The sequence below is a fragment of the Urocitellus parryii genome, chromosome 6 (assembly GCF_045843805.1).
Source record: "Urocitellus parryii isolate mUroPar1 chromosome 6, mUroPar1.hap1, whole genome shotgun sequence".
In the NCBI taxonomy this organism is placed as follows: Eukaryota; Metazoa; Chordata; class Mammalia; order Rodentia; family Sciuridae; genus Urocitellus; species Urocitellus parryii.
The window spans coordinates 169,378,276-169,402,381 of NC_135536.1; the positions used below are offsets into that span (position 1 = coordinate 169,378,276).

Consider the following 24,106-nt stretch of genomic DNA (forward strand, 5'->3'; position numbering starts at 1 on the left):
AGAAAGGCCTAGGAAGCATGAGGAGATGAGTGAACTTTGGAAGGATTTGGAGAAGGAGCAGGCAGATGGGGAGAAAGGAGATATTAGAGAAACTAGCATTTTTTTTTATTTTTTATTTTTTTTTGGTACCAGGGATTGAACCCAGGGGCTCTTAACCCCTGAGCCACATTCCAGTCCTTTTTTTTTTTTTTTTTTTTTTTTTTGGTGGAGCATGCAAGGCAAACACTCTATCAACTGAGCTATATCCCCAGTCCATTCCAGCCTTTTAAAAATATTTTATTTAGAGACAGGGATTTTTTTTTTTTAAAGAAAGAGAGAGAGAGAATTTTTTTAATATCTATTTTTGGTTCTTGGTGGACACAACATTTTTGTTTGTATGTGGTACAGAGGATTGAACCCTGGCTGCACGCATGCCAGGAAAGCGCGCTACCACTTGAGCCACATCCCCAGCCCTCGGGATAGGGCTTTTGCTTAGGACCTCACTAATTTGCTGAGGCTGGCTTTGAACTCATGATTCTCCTGCCTCAGTCTCCCAAACTGCTGAGATTACAGGTATGTACCCCTGTGCCTAGCTGGAAAAGTAACATTTCTAGAAGTGAACCTGAGAAACTCTTAACATCCCTGAGAGGAAGGAAAGGGGAAGTGCAGACAGTAAGCAAGATTGGGGCATTATAAGAAAAGAAGTTCAAGGAGATAGAAGTCAATGGAATGTTACAGAGCCATTTACGAAAGGGCTGATGGGGTTTGGTGATTAGAAGGTCACAGATGACATCTGACAGTTATTCAGAAGTAATGAATAAGGGTGGGGGAAGGAGGAGAGTTAGGAAGTCTGGGAAGATGGGGATGATGGAAGTTTTTTTTTTTTCCTCTCTTGGTACTGGGGATTGAACCCATGGGCACTCAACCACTGAGCCACATCCCCAGCCCTTTTTTCTTATTTTATTTATAAAGAGGGTCTCACTGAGTTGCTTAGGGCCTTGCTAAATTGCTGAGGCTTGGAACTTGCCATCTTCCTGCTTCAGTTTCCAGAGCTGCTGGGATCCCACAGGCCGGTGACATGGAGCCAGGCTGGAAGGTTTTTTTGAATACAGAAAAACCATAATGCCTAAGAGGATAGAGGGAGACAAAGAAATGAAACAATTAATGAAATAAAAAATGGGGAAGGGGTAGATTTTTAGAAGCTCAGGGGGTCAGTATTAATCAGCAATTTACTGAGGCCCTCAGCAACTTGGCAAGACACTGTCTCAAAACAAAAAAAAATAAAAAGGGCTGGAGATGTGGCTTAGTAGTTAAGTGCTACTGGGTTCAATTCCTGGTACAAAATAAATACATAAATAAGGAGGGAGGGGGATGGTGGGAGAAAGAGACAGACATAGACACTGACTGGCTGGAAAATGATCTCACTGGTGTAGAAAGATAGTTGTTGGCCAGTCAGTCCATGAGTTTTTCTCTGGGTGCTGGTCACAGAATCTTGGTCTCCTTTTCTCCACCTTTAATGAGGATTAAACATTTTGCCAATATATAAGCTAATGCTTATATTTTCTAAAATACAAAATTATTAGATAAATACATGGAATGATACATTATTGATTCTTCTCTCTCTCTCCTTCTCTCTCTCTCTCTTTTAGGTACTGGCATTGAACCCAGAGATACTTCTCCACTAAGCTACATTTCCAGCTCTTTTTTATTTTAATTTTGAGACAAGGTCTTGCTAAATTGGGTGTGGTTGGGATTACAGGCATGCACCACCATGCTCAGCTCACATTGATTTTCAAAGATACAGCTTACCTTTTTTCTGTTTCATGAGATTCCCATAATTGCTGATTAACACACACATCTGCCCTTGTCCTATTGATATGTATACGAGTTCCCAAAACTGCAGAAAAAGCAGATATTTCCTGTGATAAAATCTATTTCTTGATGGGTTTACAGGTACATGCCTGTAATCTCAGAGGCTCCAGGGGCTGAGGCAGAAAGATCGCAAATTCAAGACCAGCCTCAGAAATTTTAGCGAGGCCCTAAGCAATTTAGCAAAACCCTGTCTCAAAATAAAAAATAAAAAATAAAAGGGTTTGGGATGTGGCTCAGTGGTTAAGCGTTCCTGGGTTCAATTTATGCTAAAAAAAAAAAAAAATCTGCTTCTTGCCATGTGAGGTCAGATGTGGTCCACAGTTCTTTTTTTTCCCCCTTAGGATTATAGGCGTTCGCCACCGCTCCCGACGGTCCATAGTTCTTTATGGCTCTCAAGAGTTGCTTTGCTTTAGGAACTACTGAATTATCGTTCGGTTAGTAAAGCAACCATGACAAGTGGTCACAAGATGGAAGGCTTAAGAAAGGGCTAATTGCTAGATTTTTTTTTTTTTAACGTGTACTCAGATGGCTTCAGCAAAGGCTCACACCTGCTGTCCCAAGACCAGAAGTATTAGCATCACCCATCGGAAATGCAAATTTTGGAGCCTCCCTCCAATACCTCCAGCTTCAGCACCACTGGGGGTGGGGCCCAGCCAGTGCATTTTAATGGAGCCCTCAAAGAGAGACTGCTGTGCCTGAAAACTAAGCGCCCAGGTTTACGCATGGCTTTTCCCCTAAGTGGCCCAAGTACCTAACCTATGGGCATTACCTGGGTCACTTTAGACATGCAAAATCCCGGGCTGCACTCCCTCAAACCCGTTATATCAGAAGTCACCCCTAACACGATTCCCAGGGAATTCAAGTCTGAGAAGCCTTGGGGTAGGTTACGGTGTCCGCATGTTGTAATGTCGTATAATAATGTAACCTCTTCTTCGAGTTAAGAAACCTGACGGCCTAACTGGAGAAGCGGTGAAAATTGTTTTAAAACACCCAACCCCTTTGAGTCCAGTGCACCGCAAGCTGCTAATCACCCTGCGGCGATGGCAGGGCTCACAGTCCCGCAGTAGATTGAAAAGGGGGCATCTGGAGGGCGAGAACTCTGCATTCCAGGTGGGTCCCCAGGAGCAGGTGTGACGAGAAGGGTCGAGAAGGGGGGCGTGCTTTCAGTACCCGGGAGGGGAATAAAAGGAACAGGAAGGGGGCGGCTGGTGCGAGGCCCGGGATGCTGGGGGCAGTACTCCCAAGGGCGAGGGGGCAGCCCCTCCCTCCCCGCAGGCCGGAGGGCGGGGGTCGGGGGCGGGGAGGGAGGTGGGCCCCAGGCCGGCGCGGGGCGGGCGGCTGCGCGGCTCCCCGCCCCCGGCCCGCCCCTCCGCGGCGCCATTTTGCAGGCGGCTGTCGCGGGGACCGGAGGCGGCGGCGGTGGTAGGCACTGAGGCGCGGCAGCAGGACGGGAGCTCAGGGAGCTGCAGCCAGGTGAGAGTCAGGCCGTGCGCTCCACGCCCGCCCGCGGGTCGCACCTGCCGGCCGGGCCCCGAGCTGCCCGGTGCGCCCACGAGGCCGGCCTGGCACAGCCCCCGCGCGCTGTCACCGGCCCCGCGGCGCGGCCTGCGACCTCCCACACCGCCCTTCTCCCGGGGCCCCGCGCCCTCCGGTCACCAGGGTCCCGCGCCCCGTGATGCTCGGCGGCTCCTCGCCTGTGTCGTCCTGCCGAGCCCGGCCGGGGATCCGGGGCGCTCACCCCTGCCTGCCGCCGGAGCCACCGCGCGCTCCGGCTCTCAGGCCGCGCTGCGGGGAGGCAAGTAGGGTCCCCTCGGGACGGCTGGCTGTCGCCGCCTCCTTCGGGCGCTGCGTCCGCGCGCCCAGGGGTCGCTTCGCTGGTCCCTCTCCAGGTGGTGCGCGCGGGCATCCTCGCGCCCCCGGAATTCAGGGCCATGTAGAGGGGCGGCAGCGGTGGGGGATGCCTTCTACATTCTTGCTTTCTTTCCTTCTACAGAGGCGGTGCCAAGTAATTTTTAGAAGCGTCTGTACCGACTTTAGGATTGTTCTCTTTAGTCTGTTCCCCGGGGGTCGCGGGTTCCCCTTGTTGCCACCTTTCTCGAGAGAAATTGACATTTCGAGTATGACTACTTTAAGGGCGCGGGAATATTTTCCTTCGCTTGGCCCTATATATGAACCATTGGATGGGTAGCTGATAGGAACTCGGCCTACAGGCTGCGGAATTTTAAGCATGACCGATGGGAAATTATCGATTATCTGGGCAAAGGTTAAATGAGGGCAACTGCAGGTGGGAGAAAGTTATCCATAAGGGTTTTCTGGGCTGGGGCATTTTTAGTAGCTGTTAGTTTTATTTTTGCAGTGCTGGGAGATGGGAGGGGGAAGATGCGGTCCCTGCTGACGTTTGGGTCATCTGTTCCCAGAGAAAGCCTGGGATGTGCGAGGACATGGGACCAGTCCTGAGGCTGCCTGGTTTGAGCTGTCATTAATTGGCCATGTGACCTCCTTCAGCCAGTTTCCTCTTCTCTAAAGAGAAAGGCTAGAAACGGGGGTGGCCGGAACTTTTTTATTTTTGTGCTTTTGTATTTGAGTGCTGTTGATCTCTGGCCTCAAGGTTTCCGCTTGTCTACAGTGCCTTTTCAGCTTTGCACATGACTTTGCCTGCTTGATCCCTGAAAGTGTTTGACCCTGGTGGGATTTATAAAGGGCCCTTTTAGCTCAAAAATTCAGAATTCTGTACTGGCCTTAAGATTAGCCATATCAGGGTCACTTATGAATGCAACACTACTGTTCATTCTTCACTCATCCAGAATTTAATAGCTTTTGGGCACCTGTGGGTGTGCATAGTGGAAGCCCTAATGACACACTTACTAGTTAAAAGAAGACAGCGGCTGTGCCCATCTGGCTACCTGTTCCACCTGATATCCTGAGTGTTAGGTGAGAAAGTTATCTGTTTTCTAGACTACTTCCTTTTCCAAAATGGTGACCAGCTTCTTACTTTTAATACTAGGGCATTTTTTTTTTATTTTTATTTTTTTTATTGGTCGTTCATAACATTACATAGTTCTTAATACATCATATTACACGGTTTGATTCACGTGGATTATGAACTCCCCCTTTTACCCCGTATACAAATTGCTGTATCACATCAGTTTCCCTTCCATTGATTGACATATTGCCTTTCTAGTGTCTGATGTATTCTGATGTCTGTCCTATTCTCTACTATCCCCCCTCCCCTCCCCTCCCCTCCCCTTTTCTCTCTCTACTAGGGCATTTTTATTCTGGTTTCTTTGCTTGTAAGGGAGAATGAATTTTGTGAAAAAAATAGGTATTTCAGGAAAGTTTTTTGTTGACTTCTTTTTGGTTTTTGGTTTTGTTTTTTCATGATACTGGAGATTGAGTAGGGGTGGTCTATCAACCCTGCTCTTTTTGTTGAGTTGCTAAAGCTGGCCTCAAATTTGCAATCTTCCTGCCTCAGCTAGGATTGCATGTGTGCACCACCTTACCTGCCAGATAGTTTTTTTTTTTTTTTTTAAAGCTTTCTGTCTATGGCACATTAGACTGAGATTAAACATCTGTTAAGATGTTTGAAAAATGCTTATGAACATACTTGCCTAGACTATTATAGAGGGTTTTGCCAGCTTTCTTGCCACACTGCCTACATCTCATTTGGGTAGCAAAGTCTGGTTCACTTTGCATTGCAGAAATGAGTTACCCATCCTGTAGCTTGCCACTAATACCTCCATTCACTTGTCCTTTTCCCCATTCATTTGGTTCGAGGTGCTGTTGAACAAATCACTTGACTAAAACCCAGTCTTTTTTGTAGTCAAGGAACCTAAGTTCTACTTTGTTGATTATTGGAAATTCTGAGTTCCTTTTGCCATTCCTTTCAGCATCTCTAAAGACAAGCCTGGGCTCCATTTGGGGACCCTAGATAGTACCCCTGGTAGCTTAAGGAATTTTCTCATTTTGGTTTAGGAAATTAAAAGTCAGCAGTAATAATTTGTAATAAATATGGTGCTTTGTATCTGTAAATGGAAAGCCTCATTTTTATTTAATCTTCTTAGGCTTTTTAAACTTAAACATCTTACAGCCCACCTCTGACCTGTTTCCAGGTCTTGCCCATAAAACTCCAACAAAGCAGTCGGTTGGTTCTTAAAGCCTGATAACCTCATTAATTCATTTTCACATCCTGCTGTTCTTCCTGTAGTTCTCCCCTCAGAGGGCCAGAGTGACTGGGCTTTCTTTTATTCTTTTATTTCTGCTCCAGGTTAACCTGTGCATTACTGCCTCAGGGTTTAAACGAGCCCTTTGTGAGCCCTGTGGCACTCTTCTCATTTTCTTCCTGGCTTTGCTATTTCTAGCCTGTTATTTTGTCACAGGTTCTAGGTGGTTGGCTCTCCCCTAATTGAGGTCTGCTTTCAGCTTGTGCCTTTCCCACTTTTATTTTATTTTTGAGACAGGGTTTTGCTGTTTCTCCAGGCTGCCCCTGGACCCTTGGGCTCAATCAGGCCTCTGGCTTCAGACTTCTGAGTAGCAGGGACTATAGGTGCATGCCCCTACACCCAGCCTTCCACACATTTAATATCTTGCACTGCCTGCTTTGTGCAGGGTAGTGTTCTTGGTGGTCAGATGCTGTGGGGAGATTCCTGGGGCACATGGAGCTTGGACTCCAGTGGGGAAGCAGGCGCAGAACTCCAGGCTTTGTAGAAGAAGCTGGCAGGCTTGTGGGTTTAATACCCACTTGTGCTGGGGTACGAACTGAAACTTTTGGAAGTTTCAAAGGTTGAGGAAAGTCCAAGGTTAAGGTTGGTTTCTGGTGAGGGTTCTTTTCCTGGCTTGTAGGCATCTGCCTTCTCATTGAGTCCTCACATGGCCTTTTCTTGGTACCATCTCTCTCTTTGTTCTTTGTATAAATCTACCAAATCTAGCCAGGCTTGGTGAAGTGCCCCTGAAATCCCAGCTACTGGGGAAGCTGAGTAGGAGGATCACAAGTTCAATGCCAGTTCTGGACAACTTAATGATACCCTGTCTCAAAAAACCCCCAAAACAAAAAACCCATAACAAACAAAAACCCTGGGGATGTCACTCAGTGCTAGAGCACTTGCCTAGCCTGGGTGAGGGCCTGGGTTCAATCATCAATCTTATATTAGCCATACAACTCCCCCTTAAGACCTCATTTAACCATAATTATGTCCTCAAGGCCCTGTGTTCATATACAGTCACACTGTGAGGGATAGGGCGTCAATATGTGAATTTTGTCTTCATAGAAGACATCTTGAGTTATCTTTGACTAAAGATATGTAGGAAATAAGGCTTGTGGCTATGGGGGGGGGGGGATCTAAATGGAAGAAACAGCAGATGCAAAGGCCCAGAGGCAGGAGGAGGAGAAAATTTGGTTTTGAGGTCAGATTATGTAAAGTCATGTGGACCATACTAAGGCCTGTAGGCTTTCTCTGAAGGGAGTGGGAGCCACTGGAGAATTTTGAATAAAAGAGGTCTCTGGCCTGATTTAGGGTGTGTGTGTGTGTGTGTGTGTGTGTGTGTGTGTGTGTATTTTGTGTGGGGATGGAACCCAGGCTCTTGTGAGTTCTAAGCATGTGCTCTACCACTGGGCTGTACACACAGCCCTGATTTAGGTTTTAACAAGGACACTGTGGACCTAAGTGTGTGAGGAGAGACCAAAAGTAGGGCAGAGCTGAGGGCCGTGATTCAGATCAGCATGGTGGTGGGGGGGAAGGGAGGCAGTGAGAAGTGGCAGGATTCTGAGGTGGGGCTAAGGGAGATTTGCTGATGAACCAGATGCAAGGGAAGGTTCCTGGTCTGAGCACCTGAACAAAAAGTGGCCATTAACCTAGATGCCCGAGGAGCAGGTGCAGGGCATGTTATGTTGTGATGCTGATCTGAGTGAGCGAATGATGTTTCTGAGATTTCCTCCTCACTGGAAATGTCAGTCTTCTAGGGAACTTTTCATTGTCCTTTGTCTTTTTTTTTCTTTTTAAAAATATCTATTTTTTAGTTTTAGGTGGACATAATATCTTTATTTTATTTTTACGTGGTACTGAGAGTCGGTGCCTTACGCATGCTAGGCGAGTGCGCTACCAGTTGAGCGACATCCCTAGCCCTGTCCTTTGTCTTAATTCTCTCTTCTGTCTCAGGTCCAGGCAGCTTTTAAGATCCTGTAGGGAAGTTCACTCCATGGACAGTGACGTTCTTTTGTCCATGGTCAGGAAAGCCTTCTTCACTTATAGGTTCTTTCCATAGGTTTTGCCCAAAGCAGCTGATGACCAAGCTCCCTTGTATCAATTGCCTGTGGGTATCTCTTTGAGTACTTGATGAAGGTCACCCTCCAAGACAGCCATCTTTATTCTATGTATGGGAAATTTACAGAACTTGTGTCACCCTGTCTTCTAAGTTAAATACTACTGCAATTTAATAATATGCACTTCTCTGTAGTAGCCTCTCCAAGCAATAGAGAGCTCCCTAGAAGGATGAGACAGCCTCTGAGATAGGGCCAGTGAAGTAATGCTGGTGCCCATGGGTATTGATTATATGCTGAGCACTAGAGGTTTTACTGGCCCTAACAAATAGCAGGCAGGGTGTTTCTGGTTTGCATTTTATCCATGAAGGAACTGGAGCTGGGTAATATCCTTAAGTAACTCCTGGGTCTTGAATTTTGCTGTAAAACTGTGGTCCCCTCAATGATATGAGTGCTATTCCCAGATATTGTGTGAAGTGCTGGATTCCTAGATTCCTTTTGGTGTAGAAGAGGTCAGAGAAGCCAGTTTTATTTAGGTGCTGGGTGCTCTGCCCAGCACCTCCTGTGTTCTTTAATCATCATTTAATTACAGCAGTCCTCTGGGATAGATATTAACTATTCCCATCTTGCAGCTGAGGATGCTGAGGATGTTTGGAGGAATGACATTGCCTTGCCCAAGGTTGTAGTGCTGCTGAGCAGCAGGGTCAGGGTTTGACCCCAGATTGACTGCCAAACACAAAAGTTAGACTTTCATCACGCTGTACTGCTGTGTTCCAGGATGTTTTTCAAGGACTTGGGTGACGTGTCAGATGTGCATTTTAGGAAACTTCAGGGAAGGGTGGGGGATGCACTGGGAAGAGGCTAAGGCTTAAGGTAAACAGGGTCCTTCTCCTGCTTCTGTTTCTAGACTGCTTGGGGTTTGTTTCTCACTGTATTGTTTTTCTTTATGTACCCCAGCTGTGACCCCTATTAATTCTCTTATTTGTTCCTGTAGGGATCCCTGTAGGACCTCTCCATGCCCAGTCTCAGTACTCAACTTTTTTCTTTTTATGCTGGCTTCCTTTGCTCAAGTAAATACGTACAAGTCTCCAGCTTCATTTACTCAGTTAAATTTGATTAATTTTTTCTTGTACTAGGGATTGAACCCAGGGGTGCTTTACCACTAATCTGCATTCCCATTTTTTTTTTTTAATTTTTAATTTTGAGAAAGGGTCTTGCTAAGTTGTTGAGGCTGGCCTTGAACTTAATTTCCTCCTGCCTCAGCCTCCCGAATTGATGGGACTGCAGGCATGTGCTACTCTGCTTGACTTGAATAAGTATTTTCATTCTGGAATATCATTTCCTTTTTTTCCCCTCCTACCAGGGAATGAACCCAGAGTTGCTTAACCGTTGAGCCACATCCTCAGTCTTTTTTTCTGTTTTTGTTTTTTGGCACTGGGTCCACATTTCTAGCCCTTTTTTAAAAATTTTTTTTATTTTGAGACAGTCTCACTAAGTTGTGGAGGTCCTCACTGAATTGCTGAAGCTGGCTTTGAACTTGTGATCCTACTGCCTCAGCCTCCTGAGTTACTATTCATGTTCTACAACACCCAGCTTGTATGTTTTATTTTGAGACTGGGCCTTGCTAAATCTTTGGGGTCTTGCTAAATTGCTGAGGTTAGTCTCAAACTTGCAATCCTTCTGCCTCAGCTTCCCAAGTCTCTGGGATTACTGGCCGGCACCTCTGCAGCCAGCTGAATTGTCATTTCATTATAAAGATATTGTTTTTATGGCTCTGAGGACAGTCGTCTCCACCCTGGTTCAGACTCTGAAAGCACAGCTTGGCCGAGAACATGCCATTTTGCTTGAGTTGGGATTTCAGCTTCAAACTTGGTTCGATTTCATTGTCTTCTTTTTTGCCCTGGCTAAAATTCTTTTCTGCCTCCAAAGCAAATCACCTGGATCCTGGTTTACTAAAACTTTTCCTTGTCTAACATGGTAGATTTCATATTGGAGAATTTCTTATGCAGAGGGTTTGGGGTGGGGCCTGAAAATTTGCATTTCTAACAAGTGATGAGAATTCTGATTCCCTGTTCTCAGAAGGTTTTGTTGAAACACAGCCATGTTCCTTCAAGAGATCACATAATTGATAAGCTGAAAATATGTGCTATCTGGCCCTTTATAAGGAAAGATTTGCTCATCCCTCTTTCACAGAAAGATAGATGTGATCAGTGCTGACAATTTTTTGTTGAGTTCATACATTTTTGTTACCAAGAGCTCTTTATATTTTAAGACATTGCTTCACAAAATATTCTACAAATGTTTGGTGTGGGGGAATATGTGAATATTTGGAAATGTTTGGAAATATAACAAGCATGACACTTCTCTTAAGCCTTTGTTTTATCTAAAATTAATGTGACTTTCTCTTCTATTCCAGAAACATCAGTGCTTGTTTCAATATGAGGCATTTTTGCTCCTTGATCTTTGAGTAAAGTTGTTGCATCTAAATAGTTTGTGCTTGATCCTTGCTTCCATCCTACTTGAGAAATATGCCATTAAGATTTGCATTTTTAGACAGGTGCAGTGGTGCACACCTGTAATCCTAGTGGCTCAGGAGGTTGAGATAGGATTGCTACTTCAAAGCCAGCCTCAGCATTTTAGCAAGGCCTTAAGCAACTTAGGGAGAACTTGTTTCTAAAAAAAAAAAAAAAAAAAAGGACCAGGGGTGCGGCTCAATGTTAAGCATCCTGGGTTCAATTCCTGGTTCCAAAAAAAAAAAAAGCACTTTTTCCCTGGTCCTAAGGTACAGATATTTTTGGTAAGTGGTAAGCTTTGAATCCAAATCTGTCAGTCTTTTTTCTTTCCTATGCCTTCGTTACCCTGAGAGTTTATCAGTATTTACCCATATTTTCTCTAAACTTAAAAAAATATTTTTTGGACATAATTAATCTGATATTTGTGCTGGAGTGTGCTATGAGGTAAGGATTATTTTCCTCTTGTTTACATTTTTTCCTATCACCATTTACTAATTCATTCTTATTAACTTGAAATAATCCTTTAATCATATGCTGAATCTGTGGTTCGATGGTGGGATTTTAAATAATAATTTAAAAATTATTATTCTTTTGCTATGGCCTTAACTATTTTAATCTTAATTACCTTATAGTAGGCTTTAATATCTGGTAGGGCCTATGTTCAATTTTTTCCCTGATATTTTTAAATAAAGTATTCTGAAATCCTAAATTTATTTATTTTTTGTGGTGCTAGGGATTGAACCCAGGGCCTTATGCATGCAAGGCAAGCACTCTACCAACTGAGCTACATCCCCAACCTGATTTCAGAGTACTTTAAATAGGAAATTTCATTAAATGTATGAGTTAATTTGCAGAGAACTGTCTTTTTGTGGGTGTGTGAGGGATGGGGGTGGGGGACAGGACTGAGATTGAACCCAGGGCCTATCTTGATAATATTGACTTGCCCACGAGCAGATCAAAGACAGTTTCTTTAGATTTTTCCTAAAATATGGTCTGTAGATTTTTTGTTTATTTCCTTTATTTTAAAAATATTTTTTATTTAGAATGAGATTATCCCCTCCTAACTGGTATCGGGCAAATACATAGCAAGTGTACTGCTTACAGGGTATGTCTCTCATAACAGATGCCTGTGTCAGTCAGGAACTTAATACTAGCCAAAAAAATTGCCTGGCAAAATAAAAACTTATTTCTTGCTCACATTTCTCTATGTGCTTCTGTAAATGGTGACTTAGGGATCTGGGCCTTCTATCTTATAGCACAACTGACTTCACATTGTGACCTTGGGCTGAGGGTATAGCTCAGTGGATGTGTATAGCATGTGCAAGGCCCTGGGTTTCATCTCCAGCACTGCAAAGAAAAAGAAAGAAGGCGTGGCTTCTAAATTTGCCATGGAATTTTGTGCACATAAGACATTTTTATGGGCCAGGCAAGGAAGTGGTGTTTTTACTCTTAGATTCGTGGGGGCTGGGAAATAGTCTTTTTATGTACTTGGGAGGAAAATAAAATAGCACTGTGTCTGCAATACTTACCTGATCAGACTTTGTTATTCTTGTTTTTTGATTGATTTGAATTTATTAGGCCATGACAATATTGGCAAGTGGTCATTTTGTTGTTGCTGTTTTCCTTCCTATTTCTATTAGTGCATTGTAGAATACTTGCAGAACAGATTTAACTGTGATGGTAGTCCTTTCTTTCTTATTCTTGTTTTCTGTTTTTTTTTTTTGTACTGGGGATTAAACCCAAGGGGCCCTTTAACCACTGAGCCATATCCCCAGCCTTTTTAATTTTTTTATTTTGAGATAGGGTCTCATTAAGTTCCTGAGGGCCTCGCTAAATTGCTGAGACTGCCCTCAAACTTGTCATCCCCCCCCCCCCGCCCCTGCCTCCTGAGTTGTTGGGATTGCAGGTGTGTGCCACCATGCCTGGTTCATTATTCTTGTTATTTATCGGAATTATATTGTATACAGTCTTTAATGGTATTGAAGAAGTGCCATCTTGTTGATGTCTTTTTCACTGAATTAAAATCTCAGTACTATACCTGTTGTTTTAATGAGCAAAGCCCATCCATCACCTTGACATTGACTTTGGAATCCTTGGTCTTTGGGTTCATCCCAAGGGCTTTTATTTTTTTAGCCCATGCTGTCGTATAGTACAGCTGCTTACATCTTTTGTTTCAGAGATTCTTTGGAAATGTTTTTTCCCTCAGAGAAGTTTTATGGGTTCTTGTTTCTCTTCTTTTATTCTTTATCCATGCAAAAGACAAGCGAAGTGTGTTAGCAATGTCACTTGCTTTTTCTTCCTTCTCTCCTGGGTCAGCCCACCTAGATGCATTTGAGGTATTCCATTTTCTGCCTGCTACCACCCAGTGTGAGTACCTGCTCTGCAATTCCAAGGTGCCCATCCTAAAGCCCTGCATTCCCCCACTGCTTTCCAGTGTGATTGGTGCAGGGTGTGTGTTTGTGCCCTTCCTTCCTGAGCACCTTATGGGGCCTGCTATAGACTCCACTGCAGGGACCAAGAATTTAGTGGGAGCAAGAAGATCCCCTGAGCCCTTTGCAGAAGCCTGGGAGGTAGGCTAGGCAGGGAATCTGTTTTATGACTGCAGGTGATCTGTCAAAACACATAGGGTCACCAGGCCCAATGTAATTTCAGTGACATGGGAGGCTGGGGTAGGAGGATCACAAGTTCAAAGCCAGCCTCAGTAACTTAGTAAGGCCCTGTCTTAAAATTAAAAGTGTAAAAATAAAAAGGGCTGGGGATGTGGCTCAGTGGTTGAGAGCCCCTGTGCTCAATCCCTTGTACCAAAATGAACAAAAGTAAAACCACACAGGGTCAGGTTCAGTTTTCGTGGTATTAGTTAGTGCTTGCTTATGGTGATATACCACAGAGCCTTTAACTTTCTTTCAGTTTCCATTTTTGGCTCTGAAATCTCACCTTATTGTTTTATTTCTTGAGGTGTCTGTGAACTCCTAAACTATATTTTTCAGTCTTTGTTTTGATTGACCCACTTTTCTTTGATATATATTTGTATAGATAGATATCTTTTTTTAGATATCTTGATGTGCATATCAAAGTTTTGTAAAATATCCACATCACTATATATGCTGTGTTTTTGTTTCAGAGATTCTGTTTCATGAAAAACAAACTTGGTTATGACACCCTAAATTGATTGACATATGCAGCTCTGAAATAAAGCCTTTGAGTAAGAAAGGTTATTGAGTCATACTCTTATGGATAAGCAACCACATGAGATTTTGTGGGAAAGGCAGGAGGTACTACTGATGTTCAGAATAATCTGAAGCTTTTTGAAAAAAAAGCTCTATTGAGATAATTTGCATACCCCAAATTCGCCCACCCCTTTGTTTATTTTTATTTTTTATGTATTGTTTTGGTACTGAGGAATAAAACCTGGGACACTTTACCACTGGGCTACATTGCCAACTCCTTTTATTTTTTTGGTACCAGGGATTAAACTCAAGGGCACTTATCCCCAGCCCTATTTTGTATTTTATTTAGAGGCAGGGTTTCACTGAGTTGCTTAGTACCTTGCTTTTGCTGAGGCTGGCTTTAAACTCGAGATCCTCCTGATCCACATTGCTTAGGGCTTTGCTAAATTGTTGAGGCTGGCCACAAACTTGGAATTCTCCTGCCTCAGCCTCCTGAGTTGCCGGAATTACAGGTGTGCACTGCTGTATCTGGCAAAATTCACCCCTTTAAAAGATACACTTCAGTTGTTTCCAGCATATTCCTTGAGTTTTGTAATCACTTTTAATTTCAGAGCATTTTGCCCTGTACTTATTTGCAGTCACATCCTTTGCCCTTTCCCTCAGTCCCTTGTAGCCTCTGATTTAGTCTATTTCTATAGACTTGCCTAATCTGGACATATAAATGGAATTTTACATGCTGGGGTCTTTTGCATTTCACTTTTTCACTTAGCATAAAGTTTTCAAGGTTTACCCATGTTGTAGCATGTGTCAGTACTTTCTCATGATTGCTAATAATATCTTGCCACATTTGGTTTATAATCAGTTGGTGGGCATTTGCATTATTTTCACGTTTTGGGTCTTAAAAATAATGCTACTACGAACATTTGTAAACAGATTTTGTTTGGTTGTGTTTTCATTTTCTCAGAAAATGCCTAGAAGTGGAATTATTGGATCATATGATAATTCTATGTTTAACGTTTTGAGGAACTGCCAGAATGTTTTCCAAAGTGGGGGCATTAATAATACATGAGAGTTCCAATTTCTGCACATTCTCTCCAACACTTATTATTGTCTGTCCTTTACATTATAGTCATCCTAACAGGTGTGCAATGGTTTTGATTTCCATTTCCCTAGTGATTAATGAGGTTGAGCACCTTTTCATGTGCATATTGGCCAATTGGTGTGCTATGTTTGGAGAAATGTCTATTGAAATCCTTTGCCCATTTAAAAAAATTCTTTTTAATTGTTAGGTTATAAGAGTTCTTAATAGAATTAAGCATTTAAATTGTAACTCTTTTTTTTTTTTTTGTTTTTTGTTTTTAGGGTTCTAGGAATTGTACCCAAGGATGCATAATCACTGAGCTATATTCCTACCCCTTTTTATTTCATTTTATTTTTTATTACTTAAAGACAGGGCCTTGCTAAGTTGCTGAGGCCAGCCTTGAACTTTACGATCTACCCTCCAGCCTCATCTTGAGCTGCTGGAATTACAGGTGTGTGCCTTCCTGAAATCTTAAATGTATTATAGGCATGTGCCACCACACCCAGCTAAATATTAATTCTTAATGCTCTGTATTTGCAAATGTTTTTCTTCCCTTCTGTGGGTTGTTGTCTCACTTTCTTGCTCAGACCCTTTGAAACAAAATTTTAATAAAGTCCCATTTATCTATTCATTTGAAACTGATTTTAAAAAATTGTTATGAGGCCATTGTGATTACACATAATAATGGAGTTCATTTCCATTTATTTTTTTGTTGCTTGTGCTTTTGGTGTCATATCTAAGGAACCACACCTGACCCAAGGTCATAAAGATTTATCCCTCATTTTCTTCTGAGAGTTTTATAGATTTTAAGCCTTAGACTTCTAAGATCCATTTTGAGTTTTTTTTTTTTTTTTTTTTTTTTACTATGTTGTGTCATAGGGGGTCCAACCTCCTTCTCTTAACATTCTTTTACAGTTGCCTCAGCACCATCTTGTAGAAAAGACTATTCTTCCCTCACTGAATTGACTGACCCCTTTGTTGAAAATCACATATTAAGGTTTATTTCTAGATTCTGAATTATCTTCCTCTAATCTATAGTTTATCTTTGTACCAATTTTTATGTATGCCCTATTACCACACTATCTTAATCACCATAGCTTTGTATTAAGTTTTGAAATGGGGAAAAGTAAGTCTTTCAGTTTTGTTTTGTCATTTTTATCTTCAGGATTGTTTTTGGCTGTTATGGGTCCTGTGTATTTCTATGTGAATTTCAGGATTTGTCAATTTTGGCCAAAAAGGCAGGTGAGCTTCTTATAGTGGCTGCCTTCAATTGGTAGATAAGTTTGGGTAGTATCAACAAGATTTTTTTCTCTTAGTATTGGGGACTGAACTCAGGGGCACTTGATCACGGAGCCATATCCCCAGCCCTATTTTCTTTTTTATTTAGGGACGGGGTCTCACTGAGTTGCTTAGCTCCTCACTTTTGCTGAGGCTGGCTTTGAACTTGCCATCCTCCTGGCTCAGGCTCCCCAGCTGCTGGGATTATGTAAGGCCTGTGCCACTGAGCCTGGCAGTGCTCATCAGTTTTGTTAGTAGATTGGGATCATCTGGGGAACTTTTTGTTTTGTTTTTGCAGTGCTGGGGATTGAATCCAGGCACACTCTACCTCTGAGGTACTTCCCCAGCCCTTTTTCATTTTGAGATAGAGTCTTGCCCAGACTGATGTCTTACTTAAATTGTGATCCTCCTACCTCATCCTCCTAAGTGGCTGGGATTACAGGCATCCCCAGCTCATCTGGGGAACTTTTAAAAACTGGATGACAGTTTTTAAATGATGCCGGGTGTCATCCCTGAGACTGGGGTGCAGTTGATTAGGAGTTCAGCCTGCGCTTTGGAGTTTCTACACGTCTTTTGGGTGATTTCAACGTGAGTCAGGATTGAGAACCCTTGTAGAAAATCAGTGAAAGCTCAGGTGTTTACCACTTACATTTTGTGGTGCTGGGATCTAACCTAGGGCCTTGTGCATGCTAGGCAAATACTCCACCTCTGAGCTATGCCCAGGTATTTACCGCTTTTAAAGCCTTTGCATAGATGACTGAACATAAGTTGGGATGGAAATGTGCAGGCATATTACTAATTATAGATCCTTGTGTTATCTTTGGTGACGCATATAGACAGAGTTCTGGTTGCGCACTATCTCAGCTTAATATGATCACTGATGACGTTCTTCCAAGAAATTTAATGATTTTTGCAGTTGATTTCCCCGTGGGTGTATAGAGTTGTCTATTGTACGTAGAGAGCAAAGATAGAACAGAGTCCCTGGAGAGTGTCATTTCTCAGGAACTTTTTATGTACTTTGCCCCTTTTTTGTAATTGGAAATGGATTGAGAAAAATATGCAGGAAATCCATAGCATTTTTAGGAATTATCATATAGAGAACACTGAGGCTATTGGTTAGTGTTACTGTTGAAATACTTGAAGCTACTGGTCAGAGATTAAGATTAGCAAAATACCTGAAAGTGGGACTGGCAATCCTATTTTGGAGATAGTAAGGAATATTAGGATTGTGGTAAAAAAATTACATGGAAAGTAGCTTATTTCACTCATTGAGTATTCTTTTCGTTTCCCCTCGTTTTATCTATATATTTTAAACTTTAATTTAATTTATTTACTTATTTAATGAGGTGCTGAGGATTGAACCCAGTGTCTCACACATGCTAGGCATTGAACCACAGCCTCAGCCTTTCTGGTTATATTTGAAAGTAAAATTTTTTTTGTATATTTATAAGTGTATATACCTATATATAATGTGTATCTGTATTTGTTTCAAAATGCAGATCATACAGGGGCTTTTTAATCCTCTTAGCAATGTGTCTTAGGAACATGACTGAATCATTAAATCGTTCTTTAAAACATGGTTTTTAACAGCTCATTTGTGCTGAATGCATCATGGTTTACCTGATAAATCCTTTTACTGTTGGGTCTGTAGCTTATGAGTCTGTTTTTTTTCTGTGAATGACATAATATGATGATGATCAGCCTTGTGTATAAATCTGTGTTCACTTTTCTGATAATTTTTTAAAATTTTTGAAAGTGACATCATTTGCATTTGTAAGACTTAAACATATATAACATACATATGTGATAGCTCCTGTATTTATTCAAGTTAATATATTGTGAATTACTGCTATTTTTTTCACTTTTTGCCCATTTGGGCAGAAAATAGAATCATCATGTTTATTTTGCTGTTCTTTTGATAGCTAGTGCGTTTGAATATTGTTTAATGATTCCTTTGTTATTTTATTTGGCTTATTCATTTACTTTATAAGTTTTTCTAGTCTCCTGTCTATTTTTTTCCCTTGTGATTTATAACAGTTTCTTTTGTATCAAGGATATTAGCACTTAAATATTATAAATACTTTCCCCATTTTGTCTTGTAATTTTATTTCATGATGCATTGGGGAAATAAATTTTACTTGTAGGTCATTTTTCTTGGGTTTAATTTTCAAATTAGAAGTCTCATTTTTCAAACCTCAAAGTTTCAGAAGATTTTTCTTAAGGTTGAATAAAAACCTTAAGAACATGATTTTATTTGAAGTAATTTTTATATTTCAATTTGTGTACTAAAATATTATTATAAGTAGGTAGTGGGGGGAATAAAGCAAATCTTGAACTTTATTATTTTTCAACATCATAGTCTCAATAAACGAGAGCTTCTGGAGATTGTGTATTCCAGATAAAAAGAAAAAGGTGCCAAGGAGTTATTTACAGATTTTTCCACTCAAGTTTTAAGTTTGGGTACTTTTGGTGTTTAGTTCCTTGGGGTGCATAGAGTGTTTGTTTTGGGTTGATGGAACTTTTTTGCTCTAATTTCTTAGTTTTGCTCCAGTTTAGAATTACAAAGTAAAATTTAAGAGTTTTTCATCAGACTTATGATAGCCGTAAATAACTCTTTTTAATGTTATCCTTTAGGCTTGTTATTTAAAAAAAAAAAATGAGCCTCCTTTTGTATTTCAGGTCTCTGGAAACACTTGTCTTAACTAGGTTTTAGGGGTCATTAGTCTTCCTGACTCCTTGAGGTTGTGTACGTAAATTAACTTTGTTTGCAGCTTGCCTGGCATCTGGTATGGCGGGGCATGGGGCTCAGCGCCCTCTGTGCACACCATGGCATTTTCCTCCAGACGGTTTCTAATGAGAAATGAGATCAGTCTGGGTTCTGTTTCTAGAGCTGCTTCCAGCTGGGTGAGTCCTTCCTGTCTGTGCCCTCCACTGTCCTTGGAGGGAGGGGCTGCCAGATTCTGGGCTTGGTGTTTATCCCTTTACCCATCTGTGCTGTCACAGTCTTTGGGCATGGTGCTGGGTTGGATGTGGGGGCACAGCTGGGAGGAGCAGCCTTCCGTTGCACTCGGGCAAAACCATTTCCAGGTCTTCCTAGTTCTGAGTTCAAAATTCTGACCCCAAGTCACTGTAGTCAACACTCCAAGACATTTTAGAAAAGGTTTTAGGAAGTTTTGCGGATAGTTCACATAAAATAGCCTTTGTAGCAGAGTTGGAGCGCTAGTTCATATGCAGAGGCACAGTTGATTAAGGGAAAAGCCAAACCATTTGTGTTATTGAGTTTGACTTATTACCCCTGGTAATTGCCATTGGACTGTGTTTTTACTTTTGATATTTTTGCCAGGCTGTAAATTGGGAAAATTTTTTCTTCTTCTCCTTCTTTTCTTCCTCCTTCTCCTCCTTTTTTTTTTTTTTTTTTAAATACCTGGGATTGAACCCAGAAGTGCTTGACTACTGAGCCATATCCCCAACCCTGCTTATTTTGAGACAGGGTTTCACTAATTGCCGAGGGCCTTGCTCTATTGCATGACTGGCTTTGAATTTGTAATCCTCCTGCCTCAGCCTCCTAAACCACTGAGATTATAGGTATGTGCCACAGTACCTGGCAAAATTGGGGCATTACTTCTTAGACCCTTCACATAATTAGAATTGGCCAAGCCTCCATTTTCTCCTCTCTCCCCTTCCCTTGTTTTCCTAGAATTGAAAGTTTAATATCCCATTTTAAACATGGGATTAAACATGCTAAATCAAGTCATCTTTAAATTTTTTTGAAGATACTTGGTTGTGTCAACTTAAACTTTGAGCACGATTATTTTTAGTGACTTGTTTTATATATGTATTTATGAATTTTAAACTATTGAAAAAATTACAAATATAATGCATGTTCATTAGTAATACATAAAGCAGAACAGCATAAAGAGGACATTACCTGCCATCTGACACTCTTGGAAGTCAATACTTAGATATAATCTGTCACAGTCGATACATAGGTAAGTGTCCCGCTCTGCCTGATGTATTGACCAAGGGTGGTTTTTATAAAGTGGAAATGATCTGCTCTACCTTCCCCACTTAGTAACAGATGGACTGTTTTCCTATGTCATTAGATAGTGTATTACAGAATGACTTTATAGTATTTTATCATAAAATACCCAGATTACCCAGATGTCATAATTTATTTAGGTAGTTCTTAAGTGTTGGACATTTACTTATTCTATAACTAAAGTGAGTACAGTTATACTCATCTAGTGATTTTCATAAAACAATTATTTTTGTTCGATGTGTACTTTTAGAGGGATGGATGTTAAATGTTAAAAAAATTTTGGGGGGTACTGAGGATTGAACACAAGGATGCTTAACCACTGAACCACATCCCCAGTCCTTTTTAAATTTTGTAACAGTATCTTGCTAAGTTACTTAGGTTCTCACTATGTTGTTGAGACTGGCCTCAAGGTTATGATCCTCCTGTCTCAGCCTCCCAGACTACCTGAATTATAGGCGTGCGTCCCTGCACCTTGCTTAAAATGATTTTTGACCAAAAACATCTAGCTGCAAATGACGATGACTGTTTCTCTGATTTTGTAGTTGGATGTGACTTCCTAAGTGTGGAAGTGATAGGAGGTCATTGCAGAAGGAGATTCAGATTTGACTTCAGAAATACTTTTTTAAATGACCTTTGTTTTAAGTGGTATAAACAAATGGCAACACAACAAAGGGTTAACTTTAGAATTCTTGCAAATGAATAAGAAAAACTCTAGCACCTATTGAAAAAAAATGGGTAAAAGGCACTTACTCTTCATAAAAGAAGACACACACGTTGAATCAAAGGAATCAAGATTGGAACCAGATGTCATTCTTTTCATGTCAAGAATTTTTTTCTTTTGAAACAAAATAGGAATGGCAATGAGGTTAACTCAGTTTCCTTCTCTTATACTTTGTTGGTTTATCAGTTTTTTTCCAGAAGAAATTGGGAAGCTTTCCCGTTTCCCATTTCTTACCCGAAAGGTTGGGAAATAACATAACCTGTGGACTAGTCTGAGCATGCATCCTTTTTTGAGGCTGTTTCTTTGCTTTTGTAATTTTCTCTACTTATTGTTACTTGTTCAGGTTTTCTTTTTTACAGTGTTGAGGATGAAACACAGGACTTGTGCATGCTAGACAACTGCTCTACCACTTGTAGAGCCCACTCAGCCCAGCCTTGTTCACGTTTTTTTTTTAAAAAAATAGTTTTCCTAAAAAATTTGCCAATTGCATCATGAGTTCCAAGTGTACACTTGTGTTTTGTTTTGGTACTAGAATTTTGTTTTTTACTTTTTAATTTGTTCTAATTAGTTATACATGACAGCAGAAAGCATTTTGATTCATTGTACGATACTAGAAATTTAATCCATAGGTGCTTTATTTTGAAACAGGGTCTCACTGAGTTACTGAGGTTGATCTCAAACTTGATGCTTCTGTCTCAGCCTCCAGAGTCGCTGGTATTACAAGCATGTGCCACTGTGCCCAAAGTTGTTGTTGTTGTTGTTTAAATCTTAAAAAAACAAAGAAAACACACAAAACTAAATAAAGAACAGGTAGTGTGTTGTTTGCCCTAGTTTTCTAATAGTATCTTTGACTTATACAGGAAGTGTTTCTAATTTGCATTAGATAAGTTTTAGTTCTTGTTTTGTAAATCAGGAGGTGTTTTGGCCTTTACTGAATTTAACAAGTATTTGGCAGCTCAGAGATGCTGATCTGTGGTTGATGTGGGCCCTGGGGTTCTATCCTTTCTGTTTTTGAAACATTTTACATCCCTTTTTAAGGAAAATGATGGAGAGACTCAGGGATGGATGTTAAATAACATGGTAAAAGACAAAAACTGGCAGTTTGGTATGATTTCCTTCTCAAATTTTTGGTGATATTTGTTTATTTTCTCTATGAAATTAAAGTCTGGAAGCTACAGCATATTCAGTTAGGATATCTCTTATCCTAAATGCATGAAACAGGAAGTGTTTCAGATTTTTTTTTTTAATATTTGCATATACATAGTGAAAAACCTTAGGGATGAGACCCAAGTCTACACACAGAATTCATTTGTTTTATGTATGCCTTATACATAGAGCCCAAAGGTAATTTTTTCCCCTATATTAGGGGTTAAACCCAGGGTTTTGCGCATGCTGTATTACTGAGCAACACCCCCAGTCTCTGAATGTAGTTTTATACACTATATTAAAATAATTTTGTGCACTAAACAAAGTTTCATGACATCAAGTTTGCATTCAAAAAGCTTCAGATTTTGGATTTTTGAATTGGAGATGTTTAACCTTCAAGTACTTTTACAAACCACAATTATAGAGCAACAGAGTGGCTTGTGAGTTCAGCATAGCCTTCATGGGGAAAAGTCAGGTGGTCGACCTTGTGCTCCCTGTGATGTTCCTCTGGCCTGTTGCAGGGGTCTGGGCTTTGAAGTCAGCATTGTGGCCTTGTGTGTGAAGGGCAAGTTTTCATATTTCCAGAGCTTGGTAGAGCCTACAAAGGGGAGGGGCATTCTGCCTGTACTCTGACATAAGTTCAAGGGTGCTTACTCACTGATAACCCAGTCTTGTTTTTGTTTGTAGAGTGGTTCTTCCTGCTTAACTCCTTTCTCAATGATTCCTTTCTCAAAAGTGTATTTGCATTTTTGCAGTATAAAAACTTCTGACCCAATTCTGTGGTGTGGTCCAGTGGAATAGGAAGCCAAGCCTTTCCACTCATCTTACTAACCAGCCTAGAAAAGTACTTTCCAAGAATAAGTCTTTAAGGTGTCAGAGTATTTTTATGTGATCTTTCAGAATTTTTCTGGATTTGCAGCTAAAATGACATTTTTTTTAATGTGAAATTTTGCCCTCATGGAACTTTTTTTTTAATTAACACGTCTTAGTTTTTTAAAAAAGGATTTACAAAAGAAGTGTACACATATTAGAAAAATTCTAACTTGTCAGAATTGTGTAAAGTAAATTGGAAAAACCGAATGATTTCTTCTACTCCTCTTCCCCACTTCAAGGCAGCTTGATGTGCATCCTTGCCAGCCCTTACCTGTGTACACAAATATGTACTGTATAATTATTCTTTTCAATAAAAGTGGGATCATACTAGATATATTGTGCAACCTACATTTTTCAAAGAACAGTATACATTATTATAGTTTATTTAGCTGAAGGTTAGCCTTTGTGTGTGTGTATGAGTTAAGTAAAAGACCAATGTTTAGTTTCTGGAGGAAAAGAAAAAAAAGAAGAAAATACAGGCTCACTGAAGGCTGGACTGGGGTAAGTCTGTTGGTATTTCAGTGCTTATTTACCTCTGGGCCTCTGGGCTCGATGCCCACTCGCCCAAGAGCTAATGGTAAGAGTTGAAAGATTCCCGGCACAGCTATTTTCCACTGAGAATCTGGCTAAACTGTGGGTTGCCTTGGGCATCTTTTTTCATTTGGGAGGATCATGCTCATGGCTGGGGCAGCACCGGCTGTTCCTGAGATAGCCACCAAGTGTGGCTCTGAGTTATTTTTGTTGTGAAATGCATGCACAGGTACAAGAGTGTATAAAACATGTTCATTTAATGAATAATAAAAGGAACATCTGTGTACCTGCTGAGAACTCAGCTTCAGAAATAGTGTTTTCAGCTTTTTGAGAAGTACTATCCCAATGTATTAATGAGTCTATTTTTTCCCATAAAGACAATACTTTCAGTTTATATTTGCATTGGCATTTAAGGTAGCCTAGAGTAGCAATTATAGGTGAGGGCTCTGCTGTACATCTGATGGGTTCCGACTCCTACACTCGTTGTTGCTTCCTGTTTTAAGTCTACAAACTTGACGAGGAGGTTTTGCATTCCTGAGGTTTCTTACTGCAAACTGTTGACCTGGTAGCTCCCAAGGGTTGTTGTGAAGATGAAATGATGCACATGTGATCATGTGATCAAAATGTTTGGCTTTTAGTTAAACTAAAAAACT

General features: G+C 41.0%; 1 protein-coding gene across 2 annotated transcripts in view; it reads left to right on the forward strand.

Annotated features, from left to right (window-relative positions):
* The first annotated feature begins 3,247 nt into the window (after positions 1-3,247).
* Positions 3,248-24,106, forward strand: part of Slc23a2 (solute carrier family 23 member 2) — a 113,666-nt gene continuing 92,807 nt past the window's right edge. For both annotated transcript variants that reach the window (XM_026385813.2, XM_077799829.1), the window contains exon 1: positions 3,248-3,324. The gene's annotated coding sequence lies outside the window, so the exon portion shown is untranslated. The remainder of the gene's footprint in view (positions 3,325-24,106) is intronic.